The 16688-nt window shown below is 44.3% G+C and overlaps 1 protein-coding gene across 1 annotated transcript in view; it reads right to left on the bottom strand.

Annotated features, from left to right (window-relative positions):
* LOC111153655 (osteoclast stimulating factor 1) overlaps nucleotides 1–16688 on the bottom strand; it is a 53490-nt gene that overhangs the window by 30374 nt on the left and 6428 nt on the right. The window lies entirely within an intron of this gene.

Here is a 16688-nt window from a genome sequence, read left to right as displayed (position 1 = left end):
GTAACTCAGCAAAGAGGTGGTCGTGAAAACTGTCCTCCATTCTCGTGAACAAGCTCTCTCATTATATGCCCCTTTCTTGCGTTTCCATTAACACCTTGCATTAGAATAAATGCTTTGCTGACCTGACTCATTTGAGAGCAGGAACCCTGACCTGTTCAATTTCCTGGCATCCACTAGCATACAGTAAGAACTTCATAAATGTTTAGTAAATGAGTATGTAAATAAAAGAACAAATTCAAACTGTAGGAAAAAGCCTACATATAGGAAAAAAAAGAGAGAGAGAGGGCGTCTGGGGGGCTCAGTCCTTAAGCATCTCAGCTCAGGTCATGTTCCCAAGGTCTTGGGATTGAGTCCCGCATCAGGCTCCCTGCTCAGCGGGAAGCCTGCTTCTCCCTCTCCCACTCCCCCTGTTTGTGTTCCCTCTCTCACCGTCTCTCTCTCTCTCTGTCAAATAAATAAATAAAATCTTTATGGGGGCGCCTGGGTGGCTCAGTGGGTTAAGCCGCTGCCTTCGGCTCAGGTCATGATCTCAGGATCCTGGGATTGAGCCCCACATCGGGCTCTCTGCTCAGCAGGGAACCTGCTTCCCTTCCTCTCTCTCTGCCTGCCTCTCTGCCTACTTGTGATTTCTCTGTCAGATAAAGAAATAAAATCTTTAAAAATAAATAAATAAATAAATAAATAAATAAAATCTTTAGAACAACATAAAAGGATACATATGTAACTATTGGGAGCGAACACTCAAAACCTTTCGCTGGTAGAAAGTTAAGCATTATGAGGACAGGTATTTATGTTCTGTGAGTGAGACATCCACGTACCAAGCATGGCGCCTGGCACATAGGAGGCACTCAAGAATCATTTGTTGAATGGATGAATAAAGGAATGGAAACATGTACTTGAAAAAAAAAATCTGAAAACCAGCAGTTTAGAACAGCATTGTCCAATATAACCTCACCCCACGCTGGGGAAGTTCCTCCTCGGTGCTAGCTAGCCACGTACAGCTACTGGGCACTTGAAATGTGGCAAGTCTGACTGCGAACTGATTTTTAAACATTACTTGACTTTAATTAAGTTAAACTGCCACATGTGGCTGGTGGCTACATATGGAACCAAGTATGTTTAGAATATTAGAAAGGGCGCCTGGGTGGCTCAGTGGGTTAGGCCTCTGCCTTCGGCTCAGGTCATGATCCCAGGGTCCTGGGATCAAGCCCCGCATCAGGCTCTCTGCTCAGCAGGGAGCCTGCTTCTCATCTCTCTCTGCCTGCCTCTCTGCCTACTTGTGATCTCTGTCTGTCAAATAAATAAATAAATAAAATCTTAAAAGAAAAAAAAAAAGAATATTAGAAAACAGGAAATGACCATAATGTCCACTGAGCGGGATTATGCAAATCAACTCTGACTCATCCTAAGAATGCCCTGACATAGAGAAGATCCTGCAAGGTATTCAGTGGAAAAAAAGCAGCTACAGGACAGTATGACAAGTACCATTCCATTCCTGTTGACAATACACACGCACATATACCCCTCGAAAAACAGCACTATGGGGAACCTTCTACCTTACAAATACTGTTTATATTCATTATGTTCAGCACGTATTACTTTTATAATCAATAAAAACAGATACTTTCATGGCAGGAGGTGGGGTTTGGGGGATGTGGGGATCCTTGTGACTTACTTAGCGTGTTTGCAAAAAAACATGATTTTTGCGATCTGAGTTCTAGTGCCACTCCTTCCCTGCTCTTCTAGGAGGAAGGTTAATAGGCAGAAGCAAATGTGAAACCTCTTTTCTTCTGGAGTATGTTTTTTATACACGCCACAGCCCTGAGAAAGGAAACACCAAAAGGAAGGAAGAGCTGCCAGGAGAGACAGCTGCTGACCTGACTGTCTCTCCGAGAGGGGAGATCCATTATCTGGATTACTTCAAACTTCCCAAAGAGAAGTTACACGAGGAAGCAGATCCTGGTGACCAAAATCAATAATGACAGAACTTTCTTGTTGCTTTGAGGGAATGGCAGCAATGAGATGGGCTATGTATGGCTAACTGTGAAAACCAGATCCAATAGGAACTTAATGAACTTAGATAAAATTCAATACAACTTAAAGAACATGAAAAAACATACTTGGGTTGCCTGGGTGGCTCAGTCTGTTAATGTCTGCCTTCAGCTCAGGTCATGATCCCAGGGTCCCGGGATCGAGCCCCGGCATTGGGCTCCCTGTTCAGTGGGGAATCTGCTTCTGTCCCTCCCCCTGCTCCTTCTCTTTCTGTCTCTCTCGGTCTCCCTCCCTCCCTCTCTCAAATAAATAAATAATCCTTTAAAATAAATAAATATTTGGGAGTGTGTCTAAGCCGATTTTTGTAACTGTATCTTTTGTGACTGTCCAACTTAAAATGTTCACAGCTAAAAGGAAGTGGGAGATTTATTTACATTCTGACTTATACTACACATTGAACATCAGGCCACTCTTTTAGGCCATTACGCAAGGGAACGTTCTCTGTGCGAAGCTGTGGAAAACACACTCACCTCCACTATCCTATTTATTGACTAATGTTGGATCATTAGCCTCGTGAGACTCCCTTAATCCTTAAATTATAAAAGTTCTGGGCCTTAATTTATTCAGTTCTCAACCCTGACTCAAACAGAAATGAAAGAACGCCAAAGAAACAGCCAGAGGATAGGAAAGAACCGCATACAGATGAAAAACAGATGACTTTAGTGATTGCAGTCTACCAACCCTGGATGGTCTCTCAAGAGAGTAATAATCAATAGGAGATCATTCACTGAGCATTTTTACATCATATTTAATTTAACTATTCTGTGGGGGCAGGGGTTCACACAGAGCCGTGAAGGGAAGGAATCAGGGTACTCTGGGTTTCTATCATAATGTCCTGGCAGACATCTAAAAAAGTATTCGGAAACATCACGAATCACCAAGAGCAGGCACTGATCGACTGCAAATATATGTAAAGAAGGCAGATTCAGAAATGTAAAATCACGGTGTTCCTGGGTGGGCGGGGAGGCTCAATCATCTAGATGCCTTCTCTGGGCACCTTCCACCTTGACCATTTTCTCATGGAAGCCTGGAGACGTGACAAGGAGAACGTGGAACTGAGACGACCGTACGCATTACCTGACATCACCCTGGAATTCACCCTGAATGGAGACTGGGAAGAGACCCAGTCTTTTGTCCAATGTTTTCAGGGAATGTCGAGTGAATGGTCTTCGGAGCTTCAGGAGGACTGGCCTCCTGCCGTCAACAAGATAGGCAGATTCCCCTTTTCCTCCTGCGGCAGCTGGGCCTGCTGGCGTTTCCCTTTGCGGGCCCCTCACCTAGTCGGCCACACCCTTCCCTTTCCCCTCAACCCCACCCTGGCCCGGCAGAGCAGGGCTGAGAGCACGAGCCAGCAGCCAAACACCGGAAGGCTGACCCCGGCGACAGTAAAGGAATCCTAGTCCTCAGCAAGCAAGGCAGAGAGCAGGAAGGGGCTCTGGGACAGGGCCCTGTGCCGGCAAAGGGTACGAGACTCTTCTGTGTCTGAAGTCTGCCAACAGAAACATACACATACGGCTCCTGCGGCCCTGGTACTGCACTTGGAAGGACCTGGGATGTAAAAACTCAAACATACGGTTTCCAGTCTAGTGTATCCTCTGTTGGTGACAGGGTAGAGAAGCCTGCAGAGTGAGCCGCGAGGACAGCATTGACAAAGGACCTCTTAGTATAACGAGTGGACATACCATCAACAGCAAAAGGAATGACCATTCGAAATACCCAAACCTAGTGATCTGCGACAGATCCACCATCTCGTTTACATTCTGCTTAAAGAAATTTGAAGGCCCAACACATTTTAGAAGGACTTCATTTAAAATAGCCATGACAGGGGGTGCCTGGGTAGCTCAGTCAGTTAATCATCTGCCTTTGGCTCAGGTCATGATGTCAGGGTCCTGGGATCGAGTCCTGCAGGGGCTCCCTGCTCAGCGGGAAGTCTGCTTCTCCTTCTCCCTCTCCCCACCCCCACTCCTGCTCACTCACTCTCTTTTGCACCCTCTCTCAAGTAATTTTAAAAAATTAAAAATTAAATAAAAGATAAAATGGCCACAACAACCACTACATACCCACTATGACAGCTAAAATGAAAAATACTGGCAACGCTAAGTGTTCAGAAGGATACAGAACAACCAGAATTCTCAGACATACTGTCTGAGTGGGTGTCTAAACTGGTACGACCACTGGAGAAAATTCTTTGGCAGTGACATTCATTCATTTGTTTGGAAGTCCTCACATGCCTTTGACATCTTAAATTATATTTCTGGGAAAGGAACTTAACGAGGAAACCCTAGTCTCATCCTTTGTGGATAAAATGCTACGTACAAAAATGACCCCTCCAGGATGGTGTCACCCACCCCCCACCACCAAGGACAGGGAGTCTCAATGTTTTTTTAACTGCACATCAAGAAACTCATTTAGTGGCTTTCAAAAATATTAAATAGAACAGAAATGACCATGGTACAGTGCACATGACAGAAATAATTATGGTTTTGTGAGATTCTTTCGTGGGGGACTGGACAGATGGATGGAGAGATTCATGTTTATTCTAGCAATTTTACCATATACACCTTTTGGCATACTGCCAAATGGCCAAAATATGAAAATCAGTATTTGCCAAAGCCAGAGACTGCTTTACAGAAGGGACTGCCGGGAAACAAGAAGAATTCTGAAATGTTGTTGAAAAAATTCATTACGATCACAATTTTATTATTAAAAATTCTGGCAGACCCATTTTAAACGTTTGACATAAAAGGGCAGGAGCCGTAATTCCTCAGCATGACCAACTGCGGCCTGATGAGACTTCTGCAAAACTGAGTAAGTGCTTTAAAAATTAGGTCTGTGTAAAAGCAAGATCTTCGGGTGCCAGCCTAGCTGTTGCCTGGGAGGATTCTGCCAGAGAGTTGGCAAGCCTTCCTTCCTCCCTGACAGAAACAGAGTGAGGTCAAGACGTCCCTCCTCTTCACCTTCTGGGCCTGAAGACTTGCTTAATGCTGATGGTGCAATTTCACTGAAGCCTATCCCACAAAGGAGACAATGGTTTCCCCCAAATTATTAGCAACTGTCCTCTCTTAAGGCTAATTCTCAATCTACACCTGTACTTTTTAATATTTATAGCATCATTTTCAGACTCCTAGAATTCAGTGCCTCACCATCGTCAATGTTTGCAATATTTACTCTCCAATAAAAATCAGACATTGATACTCTCGGTTGACTGAATTTCCATACACAGAACATAAAATGGGACACCGCCACAGTTACATTTAGAGTATCTACCTGCTTTTCAAAGCAAATATTACGGTAACAAATCCAAATGGCATGCCCTATTTGCCTTACTTACATGGTTAGACAGGAGAGTTAGTTACCTGTGCAATCTACAATCCTTGTTCAAGTCTAGGTGTACCAGAACCAACCCTGAAGTGAGGCTTTCCACCATCTGACCAGTTAGCTGAAGCTGACTGGCAGATTTACAAGAAATTTGAGGCTAACATGAACTTCAGGGTCGTGTGTGTGTTCAGCAGGGAGCCTGCTTCCTCTCTCTCTCTCTGCCTGCCTCTACTTGTAATCCTTGTCAAATAAATAAATCAAATCTTAAAAAAGAAAGAAGGAAAGGAGAAGAAGAGAATTATTTGAACAAGGGAACATCCTAGAAAAATAAGAATTTACCACATATACAGAGTTCTTCCGTTTGTCGAAGAGAAAGGTACAATTTACCACATACACAGAGTTCTCGTATTTGTCGAAGAGAGAGGACTATCGCTTCTTGATTTATACCCCATGGGTATGAAACACCCGTCACCCCCTTCGAGTATTATCAGGGCAAATAAAAATATTGCTATTTCTACTAGACATATTTAAATGATTCTATTAAACATGCATGATGAAACAGGATGTTTTCTGCTCAAAAACAAAACAGAATGTGATAACATCCAAGAGTCAAGGCCATCATTTCGACTGCTAGGTAAGAGGAAACAGCTGTGCTCTGTTGGGCCAACACGGGTTCCCCTGGGCTTTGTGGATTCCAATACCCATAAAGGAGGTAGTTAACTCAGAACAGGCTTCTGGGTGAACATCTCTATTCATGTCATTCCACAAAAGTACACTGCTCTTTAAGAAAAAACCCAGAGGCTATCAGCCTTGCAGAGACAACCATCTTGTGAGCACAGCAATGCCTAAGAGTTTCCAATGTAAAGGGTAAGTCTCTTCCCTCATACTTCTATTCTTGGAGTAATAAAATCAAATCCAATGACTCCCATTTGCATATATACCTTAAAAGATATAACTAATAAAAAAGAACATGAACATAATAGTTCCATCCCTCCTTACACCAATACCACCTCTTCCCTGCTGCCTCCCCTCATCCAACCTCCCCCCAAAAAAACCACAAAAAAAAAAAAAAAAAAAAACCCTGAAGAATTTGAAACGTGTCTTGATTTCAGCTGCAGGAACGGCACGCTCGTTAAAAACAGTAGCCAGTGTGTTTTCTGACAAGAGGGTTCTGTTTATTAACACTGTGCCTTTCTTATCCACTTTTTTCTTTGCTTATACTTTTTCAGTGCCTTTCAGCAAATGTGGTGACTTTTATGTCTTCAGGAGCCATAACTGCTGGTTATTTTTATTTCTTCTCGTGGTCTAATATAAAAGTCCCAAAGAGCAAAATTTCAAATGACGCGCTCATTGTCAACTATGTATGTTTTGACTGGCTAAACATTAGAGAGGGAGCAGTGGCCTGTAAGTCCCTTTTACTCCCAGACAAACTGCTTCCAAAGTCACTCTGAGGAGACCCATGGGAAAGAATGATAGAAAAATCTTTATTTCAATCCTTGGAATTTAACTAAAAAAGGCAACACTGGTCACGCCACTTTCTTGCAAAAGGCAAGATGAACCCGAGGGCCGACCCATGACAGCCAACAATTGGTTACTCTGTGACCCAGAAACTAAGACGGTTTTGCATTTTTTAATGGTTGGGGGCAAGTGGGAGGGTCAAAGAATATTACTATTTCAAGACACATGAAAATTATCTGAAATGTAAATTGCAGTGTCCGTAAATAAAGTTTTATTGGAACAGGGCCGGTATTTGCACACCATCTATGGCTGCTCTCGCTCTGCAATGACAGAGTTGAATCATTGCAACAGAAACCATCTGTGACCCACAAAGCCTAGAATATTTCCCAACTGGACCTTTACCGAAGAAAGTCTGCGTCCCCCTCTCCTCTGGTCCCTTTTCCTATTGGTAACAAGTCAGACCACAGGAGCATCACAGCATGAAGGGCTCAAATCGGTCTCTCACAGACCACAAGCAGTGTGGTTCTCAGCCCCATCCTATGTGAAATGACTGGTCATCTACACACCCAAGGTTGAAACAGAAGATCCTCTGACACTAAAAGCTTTCATCCAAAATGGTATTACCCATCTAAACTCACTCATATTTATGGGACACCTACCATGTGCCAGGCACCATACAAAATGCTGACTTGCCACAACTCGTTTGATCCTCAAAGTAATCCTGGGCCGAAAATATTTTATGTATTTATTAGCCCATTTTACAAATGAGAAAACTGAGGTTAGAGAAGCGAAGTAGCTACTCCAGGTCTACACAGCTAAAAAGGGGGGCAGAGATGGGTGTAAACCCAGGTCGTCTGACTCAGAGCTCATGCTCTGAACTCTGGATGTGGCTCAGAGATCTGAGCTTTCGATGCCCAGGCGCTGGGATTCAGCGAGACAAATCAATGTACATAAAGCACTGAGTGCTGTTCCTGAGGCACTTTCTGTGCCTACAAGTGTTAGCTATTACAAACTGCTACAAATCTTTAGCTAATCTGGGGGGGCTATTCCTTGCGTCTTTATCCCCACTATCAAGGCAGTCATTTACCCAAATCCCATTCCTCTAGATCTGAGAATTTAACATTTACAACACCCCAGCCAAGAAATCTTCATGCTTTTGTTAAGCCAACAAAGCATGGTACGTAATATTATTTATACCTCTTATGGACAATTCAAGGATTCAGTGTGAGTTTAAAATTGTCATTTTTGAACCCTACAGCTACTGTCTTTAATCTGCTCAAGTCACCGTTAACAAAACGTCACAGACTGGGTGGTCTGAACACCACGACATTAATTTCTCACCATTCTGGAGGCTGAGAAGTCCAACATCAAGATATTACCCAATTTGGTTTCTGGTGAGAACCCTCTTCCTGTCACGCAGACGGCTGCTTGCCCACCGTGTGCTCACACGGCCCTTCCTGTGTGCAAGGACACAGAGAGAGTCTCTCTTACAAAACCACTAACCCCGCCACGTGGGCCCCACCTTCATGGCCTCCTCTAAACCTAATGCTTCCTCGAGTCCTGTCTCCAGATACCATCACACTGGGGGTTAGGGCTTTGACACAGGAACTTTGGGGGCACACATTCAGCCCACATTCAGCACCTATGAATACAGAATTATAGAAAAAACAGAACATGTAAATAAAGGTGTACATATGTTGGAATCGAGGTCCAACAATAGTAATTTAAAAAGGTTTATCGTGACCTTGAAAAATCGGCTTTTCGGGAGGGGGGGGCTCTTGGGGAGTTTGCTTTAGAATCTTTCTCGCCTTCTGCCCCTCCCCCACCACCAGAGCCCCCCCCCCCACCCCCCCTTCCCCCCCCAAAAAAAAAAAAAAAAAAAAAAAAATCAGCTTTTTGGGGATGTGATTATGCTTTAGTGTTACATAAAAAAGGCTGGTAGTAATATTACATTTATGATTACCTGTGCAAAACGAAGATATGCATGGAAGAAACAGTTGAAGAAAATATCAAAATGCTAACAATTACTTTGGGTGATACTACTATGAGTCATGTTTATTTTCTTAATTTTCTCAGTTGTCCATAAAGAATAAGAATTCCATATATTATCAGGAAAACATGTTTTCTTTTAATGCCCTATTGAAATGTAAGTTATATGTTACTTGTACTCTAGCCACAGGTTATTTTTTTTATATTTTAGATATTATTTATTTGAGAGAGCATATGTGTTTGGGGAGGGGAGGCAAAGGAGAGAACTCAAACAGATTCCATGCTGAATACCGGCGAGATGCAGGGCTTGATCTCCAGACCCTGAGATCATGAGCCAAAACCAAGAGTCAGAGGCTTACCTGACTGAGCCACCCAGGCGCCCTAGCAGAGTATTTTTTTATTATGAGTCCTCTTTGTCTCCTTGATCTCACCACACACACACACACACACACACACACACACACAATCGCTGGGGAGACTAGCAACCACACTGCCAACTGTGCTTAGAGGGGTGAGAATTCAGGTGGAGGGAAGAGTACGTCATGCCGACTGTGGGTAGACTCGTAGGTCAGTGCAGGCTGTACCAGAGGCGGCATCCACTTTGTTTTTGGCAGGATAAGAGGACTTGCCAATGAAAGAGGGGAAGGGCAGACCCAGAATACAGGCCCAGAGGGCTGGAGACCAGGACGAGCGTGGAGGAAACACGTGCCTGAGGCCGGGCAGGAGAAACGCTGACTAGGGACATGAGCACAGACAGGGCACGGGTTTCTCAGACATTTCGGAGACCCACATTAAGAAATATATTGTACATCAGGGCTTAGGGAACACACACACAATGAAACACTGTTTCACCAAAAAATGCTTATCCTTACTTTAAATGATCCCCTCTGAAATTTTCTATTCTTGCTCTATTCTTTTTCCTTCTTTTTTTATTGAGATGCTAGTCATGACAGGGGTGCCTGGATGGTTCAGTCAATTAAGTATGTGACTCTTGGAATTTGCTCAGGTCTAGGTCATGATCTCAGGGTTGTGAGAGTGAGTCCCCTCGAAGAACTCTGTTCTGCTGAGAGTCTGCCTTTGATTCTCTTCTTCTCCTCTGTCCCTACCCCCTGTGCTCATTTGTGTGCTCTCTTTCTCCAAAATAAATAAATCCTTTGAAAAAAAAAAAAAAGATGCTAGGCGTGACAAACTCTACTGACTTCATGACCTACCACTGGGTCACCACTCACAGTCTGAAAAAAAACAGCAGGCCAGAACATTTAATTTATGTGTATAACAACCACTGTCCAGAGACCAAATGGGAATTTATTCAGATTTAGGTATCTGGTACTCATGGCAATAATGAAACACTCTCTGAATACAAAATACTAAAAATGGCCTTGGAAATTATTTTTAATTCAAGAGAATTTTTTTAATTTGAGCAAATAATAAATGGACGAGCTTAAACTTCGGACTTCATGAACGCCCAATTCATTGGAAAATTACGGTTGTATTTAGGAAATAAAAAGCTGCTAAAAAAAAATGGCCTTGGTCTTAGCCCTCTAATAAAGACTCATGCCAGGAAGACAACAGGATGATAAAAATGTCTCCTTTATTTAAAACAGAATCCCTTTAAAACCTGATATAGGGGGGCGCCTGGGTGGCTCAGTGGGTTAAAGCCTCTGCCTTCAGCTCAGGTCATGATCCCAGGGTTCTGGGATCGAGCCCCACATCGGGCTCTCTGCTCAGCAGGGAGACTGCTTCCTCCTCTCTCTCTGCCTGCCTCTCTCTCTGCCTGCCTCTCTGCCTACTTTGTGATCTCTGTCAAATAAATAAATAAAATCTTAAAAAAAAAAAAAAACCTGATATAGGGACAAAGAAATACACTCTATCTAAGAAAAAAAAAAAAAAAAAGAGAAACTCTCTAGAGACATAGACCCAAGCTTAAACAAGGTGCTTACTTGAAGTTTACCTGACAGACACACAGGGGCCAGAGCTGTAGCTGAGAGCATTTTTCTATTTCTACTCAATACAAAGGCTCTCGTATACTAATACAAACTCTGGATGAATGAGAAATATTATCAAACACAGCAGGAAAAACTAAGTAGAGAGCAATGAATAAGCAATAACCTTGAAATTGAGCTCCTCTCATTCAGGAAACGAAAGGATTCAAATTTTCTGCAGCACATACAAGAAACTCTGCCAAAACCCATGTCCCGGGCGCCTGGGTGGCTCAGTTGGTTAAGCAACTGCCTTCAGTTCAGGTCATGATCCAGGAATCCCAGGATAGAGTCCAGCATCCGGCTCCCTGCTCCACAGGGAGTCTGCTTCTCCCTCTGACCCTCCCCCATCTCGAGCTCTCTCATTCTCTCTCAAATAAATATATAAAATCTTAAAAAAAAAAAAAATCCCAAATTACAACAGAACCCAAACTAGGGAGTGGGTCTAGAGAGGACGTCGATAGGAAACCAACAAGAGGTCTATGATAGTTACTTCTTCATCAGCTACTTACTAGGACAACAGCCTTTAAATTGGAAACTATTTCCCTAATTTCAGCCTGTCTCAAGACACACAAGGGTGCCCCTTCACAAGGTTCACTAAGTGTTCCTGAGGGCGGCATTCCGATGGACTGTGAAAGTGCTGAGCCTCACTTGGTGGCCCTGGACACGCTGGCCAGGACACGCTGGTGGAAGCTCCACCTACCACCATCCCAGGGCCCCACGCATGTGGCACCTTGCGGAAGGTGTGGCCCAGGCAGGGGGAAATGACCCAGGTGACTGACCCATTCTTCCTCCCAACTTGCCTGGGTCCCCAAAGTCCAGACTGTTTATGGGAAGGAGGGGTGAGACAGAGGTCTGGAGGTCTGGGAAGACCCAAAGAGTCCAAGTAACTCCAGAAAAGGCCAGGGGAGAATGTTAAACCCAAACAAATGCTCAGGTATTTTCCCAAACCAGAATTAGACCTGGGGAGGAGGAAGAAGGGTGCGAGAGAATGAACTTGGATTCCCCCTGAAGAGCAGCAAGGCAGGACAAATGAAAAGCTGTGGCTTTCTGGGGTTGTAATTAAAATAGGGTAATTACAGGACCATTCTTATGAAAATCTCCCTAACCTCTGGGCAGGAGCCGTGATGGCACTCCCCAGGGTCATACATTCACATTCAACAACTAACCTCAGCAGCTCTAAGACAGACCCACAGCACCTTCCACACCCATTCCTGGGGCTGAAATGGAGCTCCTGGAACTTGTGTGTGTTGTTAACTCTTCATTAACGGATGTCCAGAAGATCTTGTATCATTCTCTGAACGTGGGGTCCTCGGTGGGGGGAAGGCAGGGGACTGAGACACTGGAATTTTCCCTAAAATGTCTAGGAATACCTCAGCCCCCTCCCAAATCCTTGAGCCTGAAGAAATTTTTGCTGTTTACAATGTGGATGGGATGACAGTGAAAATCACTTCTGCCCCCAGGGAGAGAAGAGGAAAACTCAGTGCTCTCCGGGACAGTAGCTTCCCACCAATATGCAGCGGCTGTGTAAACTTCAGGCTTTCCTAATAATTACTAGGAATTTGCTCTCCTTCAGTTCCCACTGTCCAGCTGCAGGAGTAAGGGTCTTTGCTCATCATCTGTTCTAACAAATTGTAATTCTTTGCCTACGGTCTTAAGACATTTGGCAGAAAATGAACATTTGGTTTTTTAATTATGAACAGAATTCTTTTTGAGTTCTAAAATTACAGCAATAATATTTATTCCCATCAACACAATGCTACATTCTTAAATTTGTCATTATAACCCTATGAGTATATAAATGTTGTTTCCTTTAAAAAAAAAAAAAGAGTGGCACCTGGGTGGCACAGTTGGTTAAGCATCCAAATCTTGGCTGTAGCTCTGGGTTGTGAGATCAAACCCCACTTGGGGCTCCGCGCTGAGCACGGAGGCTGCCTGGGATTGTCTCTCCCTCTCCCTCTCTCCCTCCCACTCATGCACGTAAACTCGTCCTCAATCTCTCTCTCTCAATTTTTTTTTTTAAAAAGGCTTCTGGTTTCTGTGTGAGCCCTACATAACTTACAAAGTGATGGGTGGGCTAAGAGAAGCTCTGAAACCTTCCTGAGACTTTCTACCAAGCAAGCTCTGAACTTGAATCCATGGCTTAAAACAGTCACCTCCAAAACGGACAGGAAAAAGATGGGAAAACAGTATTTTGCAGAGACTTAATTTCAAAAAACTAGCAGAATATATATATTCTTAGAGCTCAAATCTACAGGCTTGATGTTACTGAGTTATAGTTAACTTTACACGTTTTCCAAACATTAAAAGTCCTCAACGTCCCAATAGCCGTTCATGAATTACACACACACACACATTTTTTTTTTTTTTGCAATTGTCCCAACTGGAATCTCAGCGACACACTTCTGCAAGGCCACCCAAGGTAATCTTCCTCCAGGCAACTGAGGAAAAAAGCAGAAACAACAAACAAAAACAAACTCCCCTGCCCTTTGCAGCTAGAGTCTAAGTGAAATCAGAGCAGGTGGGGCACCTGGGTGGCTCAGTCAGCTAACCATCTGACTCCTGATTTTAGCTCAGGTCGTGATCGCCTGGATCACGATCCTAGGGTTGGGAGATGGAGCCCCACAACAGGCTCAGCATTCAGTGCGGAGTCTACTTGAGATTCTCTTCCTCTGCCTCTGCCCCTCCCCCTGCTCATGCTCTCACTCTCTTTCCCTCTCTCAAATAAATAAAATTAAAAAACAAAACAAAACAGTAGACACGGACCCATACTAGTCTTTCGGTCACAGTACATCAGAAAGGCTCAGATGTGTTAGCCAAAGGTCCATGTGACAGGGAGCACGTATCCAAGAAGGGAAAAAGCAGCCAATGACCAGGACTCAGGAGAGACTAAGGAGCAGATTTCCCAGTGCTGCTAAACACCGAGACTGCTAGGCCAGAAGTCAAGACACAGGAGAGACCTGGTACCGAGCAAAAATCAGAAAATGGGCAGGAGCCCACTGTGGAAAATAGAGCTCCTACCAAGCCAGGGTCAAGTGCTGGGCACCCTTCAGAGCCCTAGTACTTAGGTACAGAACTGGTCCTCGAGAGTAGGAAGGCACTGGGCAAGGACAAGAGGCAGCCCTGTCGAGGGGACAGGCTCCCTGAAAGACAAAGTAGGCGGTCACCCTAAGCAGTGACTCCCATTTCTCAGAGGCCCAGGTCCCAGAGGGCAGCTGCTTGGGTGACTCTAATGAAGAACCTGAGTGCGGAGAAATCCTAACGTCATCATCATCATCGTCGTCTTATTATTATTATTATTCCCTATTATTATTATTATTATTCCCTAACAGAAAAATTAGGTTGAGAACAATGTCGAGCTGACACACCATTCAGAGATGAACTCTGGAGGGACAGGTTTCTGTTGCAATGCTCCACAGACAGCTTCCTTACCTAAAAAAAAAAAAAAAAAAAAAACCAGCAAGAATACCTTCTGTTCCCTGGGTTACTATCGACAAACTCACACTGACTCATCAAAACAAGAGGCCCAAATGCAGCCGTAGAATCCTGTAAACCTGCGTAAGCAACATTTTAGAGAACATCTTCAGATTCTGGTGTTTTCAAGCAAGGAAATCTAAGACTCTCTGGAACCTTCCAAATCTGGAGTCTGAGATACCTGCCAACTGTGGCAAAAGGCGAAAGGGACTTTGCTCAGCCTGGCTGCCCCTAGCACACTCGAAGACCTAGGACTTGGAGGCAGGTCCCTGCACTTAATGGATTGGGTCAAGAGGTTTCTAGAAGACAGAGCTACCCCAGAATACTCTCCAGGAGGAAGTCATTTCTTTGTCTCATGCAAGTGAGTTGATTTAAGTCTCTCCGCCTTGATGAGGGATTCCCTTAATAGAATCTACAAGGTTCCCAGAACCAAGCAAAACCCCTGGAGTGCAGGGATGCCAGAAAGACTTCAAGGTTGCCTGCAGATCCTCGTAAGGGGCCCGAGACAGACCCTCCAGCGGGAGAGTAAACTAGCTAGTCTCTGAGGCCTTTCTTAATTTAAATTCAGATCACCTCAGGCTCCCTGGAAATCAGGAGCAAGAGACTAGGAAAGGACTCCTGGTCCCTTCTTTGGCCCCAAGAATATGAAATCAAAGTAGTTTATCAAATTCTAAGGGATGCTAATGAGTTTAAAAATCCATGCTAACCAAAATGCAAATACAAAAACTCTCCCCCCAACTCGGACCCTAAGAGCAAGTTGAGGAATTTGCCCTGTGACTCGCTAAAAACTCGACAACCACCCAAACATAAAGTGGGAAACAACAAGGGAGAATCCATTAGGAGGAAGTGGCCACAGCAGTCCCACCAGTGACTGAAGTGACTTTGAGCTGTGACCCTAACACATGGCTTCCCCCTAAACACCAGAGCTATTGTTGACGTCCTGACAAACGGATAGGCCCATGCGAACACAGAGGACCCACGGGCCGGCACTCCAAGTCTCGCTTTCTGCGTGGAAAGTACGGTTTTCCACAAACTGTTAGCACAAGGCAAATGGCTCTCTCTTTAATTCGGAACAAATTTCTCCAGGTCACAGCTTCCACGTGTGTCCACCCTATCTCCCTGGCTTCTCTGAGAGAAGCCAAGCCCTATGCAGTCAAGCAAATGAAGAGAAGAGGACATCGAGTGATAATCATTTTGCCCCAAGTGATCTCATTTTGCCTGAGTTCAATGATGGTCTCCCCTCTTCTGCCTACCAAACTCCGACACAGCATTCCAGATTCTGCTTAAATTTCCCCTCTTAGATGACACCCTCCCAGCTTCCTCAAACTCTCTGCCTTGGCCTGCCCAGCCTCTCGATTCCCATCTCCTAGCCCATGCCTCATGAAGTTTCTGTTTAAGGCATGCTCACACGTTTTTGGTAGGAAGGTCTAGTGGTAAAACCCTTTTTGGAGAGCATTTTGGAAATGTCTATGAAAACGACATTGCGGGGCACCTAGTGGCTCAGTGGGTTAAAGCCTCTGCCTTCGGCTCAGGTCATGATCTCAGGGTCCTGGGATCGAACCCTGCATCGGGCTCTCTGCTCAGCCAGGAGCCTGCTTCCTCCTCTCTCTCTGCCTGCCTCTCTGCCTGCTTGTGATCCCTGTCTGTCAAATAAATAAATAAAATCTTAAAAAAAAAAAAAGAAAGAAAGGAAGGAAGGAAGGAAGGAGAAAGAAAGAAAGAAAGAAAACAACATTGCCCATACACTCTGGTACAACAATCCGCTGCCAGGACCGTCCCTCAAGGATTTACTCCCACCCTAGTAAGGAACAAGGCTGTTGTAACTAACTAAACAGGGAAATAATCTAGATGTGCATCAATGAGGATCTAATTAAACAGTCGCAATGCACTGTCAAGCCTTGTTCAAAAGCACATGGGGAGCTCTCTCTGTGCTGTTATCTACAATGTTGTCCCCAAACTCCTTTAATATACTTGAGTATCTCTTTTTCGGGGGGAGGGGGCTTTTTTTTTTTAAGTTTTTTTTTTTTTTAAAGTTTTTTTTGAAGTTTTTTTTTTTTTTTTCTTCTTTTAAAGACTTTATTTTTGCAAGGGAGAGAGAGAGAGCATAAGGCAGGCAGAGGGGAGGAGGGAGAAGCAGACTCTCTGCTGAGCTGGGAGCCTGACAAAGGGCTTGATCCCAGCACCCTGGGATCATGACCTGAGCCAAAGGCTGATTTTTACCCGACTAAGGCACCCACGTGCCCAGCTTTTTTGAAGTATTGATAAATTGATAGAAAATCTTTTTTTTTAACATTTATTTATTTGTCAGAGAGAGCAAGTGCACACAAGCACACAAGCAGGGGGAGCACCAGAGGGAGAGGGAGAAACAGGCTCTCCGAGGAGCAGGGAGTCTGATATGGGGCTCCATCCCAAACCTGA

The sequence above is a fragment of the Enhydra lutris genome, unplaced genomic scaffold (genome assembly GCF_002288905.1).
Source record: "Enhydra lutris kenyoni isolate GAN:26980312 unplaced genomic scaffold, ASM228890v2 scaffoldscaffold33, whole genome shotgun sequence".
Classification (NCBI taxonomy): Eukaryota; Metazoa; Chordata; class Mammalia; order Carnivora; family Mustelidae; genus Enhydra; species Enhydra lutris.
The sequence above is the reverse complement of the archived record's forward strand: the minus strand, read 5'-3'. Positions and strand labels throughout refer to the sequence as shown.